Source organism: Saccopteryx bilineata, chromosome 7, assembly GCF_036850765.1.
Source record: "Saccopteryx bilineata isolate mSacBil1 chromosome 7, mSacBil1_pri_phased_curated, whole genome shotgun sequence".
Lineage (NCBI taxonomy): Eukaryota > Metazoa > Chordata > Mammalia > Chiroptera > Emballonuridae > Saccopteryx > Saccopteryx bilineata.
In genome coordinates, this window is record NC_089496.1 from 55,152,518 (window position 1) to 55,158,255 (window position 5,738).

Here is a 5,738-nt window from a genome sequence, read left to right on the forward strand (position 1 = left end):
ATTGTTTCTGCTTACAAGTCGACGGTTCTTTGCAGAGTTCATATTTTTATGGAGGTATCTGGGGTACCCTGCAAAGGGGCAGCCTCAATCATCAGTATACACTGTTACCGTATTAACAGTGTTGTCTACCTTTGCTCTCCTACAGAGAGGAGCCAGCTTAGTGTGTGCATGCGTGCTTGCAACCCCTAACACAGGGGTCGGGAAATCTATGGCTCGCGAGCCAGATGTGGCTCTTTTGATGGCTGCAGCTGGCTCGCAGACAAATCTTTAATAAAAAAAATAATAATAACATTAAAAATAGAAAACATTCTCATGTATTATAATCCATTCATTTCCTACCGCTCAGGTTCATGTGATTGGCTGGAGCCAATCACAGCTGTCTTCCGGGACAACACCAAATTTTTAATGGATAATGCCTAATGTACACGGGTGGTTGTATGGCTCTCACGGAATTACATTTTAAAATATGTGGCATTCATGACTCTCTCAGCCGAAAAGGTTCCTGACGCCTCCCCTAACATATGCCTCCAACGGAGATCTACAAACAGACAACAAACACATGAAAATAAATGCTCTACTCCATTTGTCGTTAGAAAAATGCAAATCAAAACCATGCTGAGATACCAGTACCCACCCACTAAGTGTGGCGTATTCAAAACAATGGCAGATAGGCAGTGTTGGAAAAGGTGAATGTTTGTAGAGTACTTTGTGGAAACTAGATTTACTGGGAGGCAGTATGCTAACCACAGGATTTTGTCGTTGTTGTTGTTGTTTAATTATCTCCTCTAAGGTATTATACCATCCTGCAAGCAAACAGGAGGTCTTTCACTCAGGGATACTAATGTGGAGACACTAGAAACCTTGTGCTTCGTACTTGCTGGTCGGGATGCAAAACGGCTCAGCCGTCGTAGGAAACATTTGGCAACAATGTAAAACATTTCAGTTATCGCCTGATCCAGCAATTGCACGCCTAAGTGTGTTGTGGACCGGTAATGGCAAAAAGCCATTATAGATTCAAGGCTTGGCAGGGGGCTTAAGTTCTACCCCCTCCATCTCCATATTTGGCTTTGATGCTCTGTGTTTGCACCCACTCCCCTTCCTTCCTTGGGTTGCAGGAAGCAATATACATACCCTTCCTCTGACTCTTTGTTTTCAGATGTTTGTAAAATTCACTAATGTATACTGTTTTTGCCTTGGGAGAGTTCCTGTCTTAGCCTTTGATGTGCAACTTTGTATCAGGGTCCTTGATTTGCATAGGTCCATATAATAAAGCGAACTGAGGCTGTGAGGCACTCAGATGCTGCCAGGCAGTTTGAGGAGTCCTCCCGGTCCCATCGGTTTTGTTCTGACAAAGTGTGTTTCCTTAATTCCGCACCGTTATTTGGAAGCTGCGCTGGTCCGCGGCATAAGTGTATACCCAAAGGCATTGATCATGGAAACTCAAACAAATACATGTCAATACACGCTCGGTAGTTATAACAGCAAGGCTTCCTAACTACTGTAAGCTGGGGAAAAACTCAAATGCCCATCAACGAGTGAACAGATGAAAGCATTCTGGTGTACAAGACCATGAAGTAGTCTTCAGCCATAAAAAAACACTGGAGATCTGACATATATGCTATAAGCTGAATGAGCCTGGAAAGCATTATTACAAATAAAGAAGTCCATCACATAAAGCACATGCTATGATTCTATTCACATGAAATACCCCCAGTAGAGACATCTATGTACAAGAAGGTAGATGCTGGCTCCCAGGGGCTTGGAGGGTGGGAGGGGGAGAAGGCTGGAGAGTTAGTTAGTGCTTAGTGAATATAGGAATTCTTTTTGGGGTGATAAAAATGTTTTCAACTGGAGACGGCGGTTGCAAAACACTGTAAACACAATTCCAGTGAACCGTCTTCTTTAAGGTGATTAATCATATGCTATCTGGATTTTTGTCTCATTAAACAATTTTTTTAAAAAAATCTTAAATTATGTGGTCCCTACTCAGCAGTCAGGTGAGAGGTGGCGAGAGAACTCCAGTTAAAATCGGAGGTGGGGAAGTTATTGTGACATGTTATATTTGAAAAGACAGCTCCAGGCACACGAGGGTTTTAAGTGTGATGATGGCTTCTTGTTAAAAAAAAAAAAAAAAAAAGGAATGCTTTTCTTTTATTCACTTTGATTGCCACATTTTTTTTTTTTTTTTTTTTAGGAAGAAACTGATTTACTAATAATCTTGGGTAAATTGCCCATCTTGGGTCATTTATTGATTGGGCAAGAATGAGGAGTTTCAGAAAACGAGTTGAACTGGGCACTCTGGCAGGGGCAGGCGGTGCCACCTATTAGCATCTAAATGTGTGAATCTCACGTGGACAGGGAAGAAGCGGTTACTGAAGTGGGAAGGGGTGGGAGAAACTATCTGGAAAAACTGTTGCAAGAAATGTGGTACATAGAGATTTTCCCTGGTCTAATTGCAGGAGGAATATGGTCTTAGAAAAGAAAAATGGAAAAACGTAAGCATTGAAAAAGATACAGATAGAAGCGTGTTAGCATGACTTCTACAGTGATTACTAGAAAATTCCTAGACTCCTACCTCTTAAGAAATAATATAGAAAAATATTTTAACAAACTCTAATTTCTATTTCACTAATCTATGACATTAAGCAACATTTAAAGTAGAACAATAAATACTTCTAACTCAAAAGTACTTCTGAAGAGTATTTAGGAACTAATATCAATGCTCATTTTATAATGATAAGCTTATATATAACAATATATTATAAGTAATATACATTATTTTATTTACTATGTCTTCTAGTATCTCAAATCTAAGAAATTTTTGTTTATACATTTCTAAAATTTTGATTGACCCTAAATATAACGTATCTAGTCAAGGTAATGTTTCTTTTAATATTGATGGTTTGTTTTAAAAAAAAAAAAATACTGTATTAGAATAGTAGATCTTACACCAATGGAAAATACACTGGCTGAAAATTGACAAAAGATGAAATATCATCTTGCTAAAAATGACACTCTGTTCATTTTTATTTTTTTATAGCAGATTATCAAGGAGGTCTAGGTTATTATGAGAAATTTTAACAGTGAAAGAGGAACCTATAATTTACCACTGCGGGTTTTCTTTCTGGTGATAATTACATTTTTCAGAATAGTAGTTTCTACACACATATCAACCCTTGTTGCTGCTAAACTTGTTCTGAATCCTGCAATGGAAGACCAACCAAGTTAATCACCTAGAAAAAGTCCAACAAACCTTCTCAGGTGAAGTTTGGCCCTTAATTCATTCGTCACATAAAATATATGCAAAGAACAGTGGATTTTGCAGTTACTGTTGTAAGGGCCACGATGTGAAAACTGCCTTTCCGATGTGTTTCTCTACAGGAATTTTTTAATACAAATAATGAAAGTTTCTACCTCCGAAGCAGTAAACTTGATGAATTTTTGGCAATCTGAACTGTGTGTTAATTTTAAAAAAAAAATTACTCATTCAGACGGCTAGAAACATATTAAGGTTCCAGGTGAGCTGGCACCCATTAGCTAAGCAACAGTCAAATATGAAATAGACTAATCGGAAGCAACATGAACCTTAGGGCTCGATGACATCTTTGTGTTAAGGGGTTCATGTGTATCCCTATCGGGAGACGTGAGAAAAGCAAGCTGTTTATGGTTAAAAAAAAAAAAAAAAAGTTAGCAGAAGTATATATTTATTGTGATGCCACTTGAAGAACTTCCACCCAAAGAAGAGCAGGCTGTAGCCCCAGATGACCAGAGCTTCAGCCTTAGATGGGGGTCACTGGGCGGATCCCTGTCGGGGCGCATGCGGGAGTCTGTCTCTCTATCTCCCCTCCTCTCACTTAAATTAAAAAATATATATCAGGCCCTGGCCGGTTGGCTCAGTGGTAGAGCGTCGGCCTGCCGTACAGAAGTCCCGGGTTCGATTCCCGGCCAGGGCACACAGGAGAAGCGCCCATCTGCTTCTCCACCCCTCCCCCTCTCCTTCCTCTCTGTCTCTCTCTTCCCCTCCCGCAGCCAAGGCTCCATTGGAGCAAAGATGGCCCGGGCGCTGGGGATGGCTCCTTGGCCTCTGCCCCAGGCACTAGAGTGGCTCTGGTCGCGACAGAGTGACGCCCCGAGGGGCAGAGCATCGCCCCCTGGTGGGCAGAGCGTCGCCCCTGGTGGGCGTGCCGGGTGGATCCCGGTCGGGCACATGCGGGAGTCTGTCTGACTGTCTCTCCCCGTTTCCAGCTTCAGAAAAGAAAAAAAGAAAAAAAAATATCAGAAGAGCAGGTTGTGATACTGGATTCTAAACTGTGAAAAAGGTGAATATTTGTGGAGTATTCTGTGGAAACTAGATTTACTATGAGGCAATACACTAACCCCAGGATGGTTTTGTTTTGTTTTGTTTTGTTTTAATTATCTCCTCTAAGGTATTATCCCAGCCTGCAAACTAATGAGAGTTCTTTCACTCAGTGACACTAAAATCAGAATAGTATAAATTTATACCAATGTTCTTTCTTTGATCTTGAGAATTTTCTTTTCCTTAAAATGGCCTCCAAGATGTCAGTTTCCTCACATGTCTACTTACCTCGTTATTTCTGTTCGCATTACGAAGACGGCGTAACTCAAGGCAAAGTTAGCACAGGGAAGACCGCTCTTCCAATGAAGATGTATTTCATACCGTACAGAAATTAATTAGTTTCCAGCCTAGAAAAATGTAGCTCTGCAGGAAGCAGATAAAGGATGAGCATGAAAAAAAACTTACAATTTAGGGTAGAGACGCACTGAACTTTTTTTATATTCTGGCCAAATGTTGGATGGCAAAATATTAAAGTCAGAGTTGGTTCCAAGCTGGGGCTGACAACAAATAGCGCCATTGAGGGATGAAATTCCGGTGTATGCAAATAAATCAGGAACTTCATCTACAATTCATGACGACGGTGGCCATGCTGCAGCTCTGCTGGTATTACTAAGTGTTATAAGGCACAATCTTTTCAGTTCCCTTTTAATATAGGAACGATCACTTCTCCCGTGCCGCCTGCCGCTGAATTGCTTCTGGGATAATAGATAGACTTTCACTGCCCACTGAAGTTCTGGAAAAAGAAAGATATTTTTTTGGCCAGCTCAGCCAGTATGCATCACTACTGCTGTGGTGAGGTTGCTACCAAGTTATTAAAACTCTCGTCCACTCCTCCTGCAATTCCCCAAAGGAAAGATTTATCTCTTCTTCAACTCCTTCCAGATTTGAAGGCTTGCTGGATGAAACGGATAGACTTTCATCAAATCCATCACACAAGTTGAATGGTGCTCACCAAAGAATCTTGCTGAATATTTTCAAAAGCAAATTTAAAATTGCTGACTACACACACACACACACACACACACACATACATACATATATATATAGTTATATTTATATCATTGTTATTACTATTTCTGCTCACAATCTTTTGAAAACAATCTGGTTTCACACTTTTTATTTAGAACTGTGCCCGTAAACTGCAAAACAGACTTTCAAGGTAAGTAATCCTTTCCTTCGGATCCGAGTTCATCTCTCTACCTCTGCACGCACACCGATGTCAGCAGACCCTGAGAATAGGCACCATGTGTAAGAATATCAAACTCTCCGGTCCTCTTTATTCACTTAATCTTTGTGTATCTACTGTTTAATTGAGATGTAATTCACCCTTTTAAATTGTACACAATCTGGTGATTAGGAGTATATTTACAACGTTGTGTGA

At 40.4% G+C, this 5,738-nt stretch overlaps 1 non-coding gene across 1 annotated transcript; it reads left to right on the forward strand.

Annotated features, from left to right (window-relative positions):
• The first annotated feature begins 3,877 nt into the window (after positions 1 to 3,877).
• TRNAG-GCC (transfer RNA glycine (anticodon GCC)) lies at positions 3,878 to 3,953 on the forward strand. Its single transcript has one exon. It is a non-coding gene; the product is annotated as a tRNA-Gly (tRNA).
• Positions 3,954 to 5,738: the final 1,785 nt, after the last annotated feature.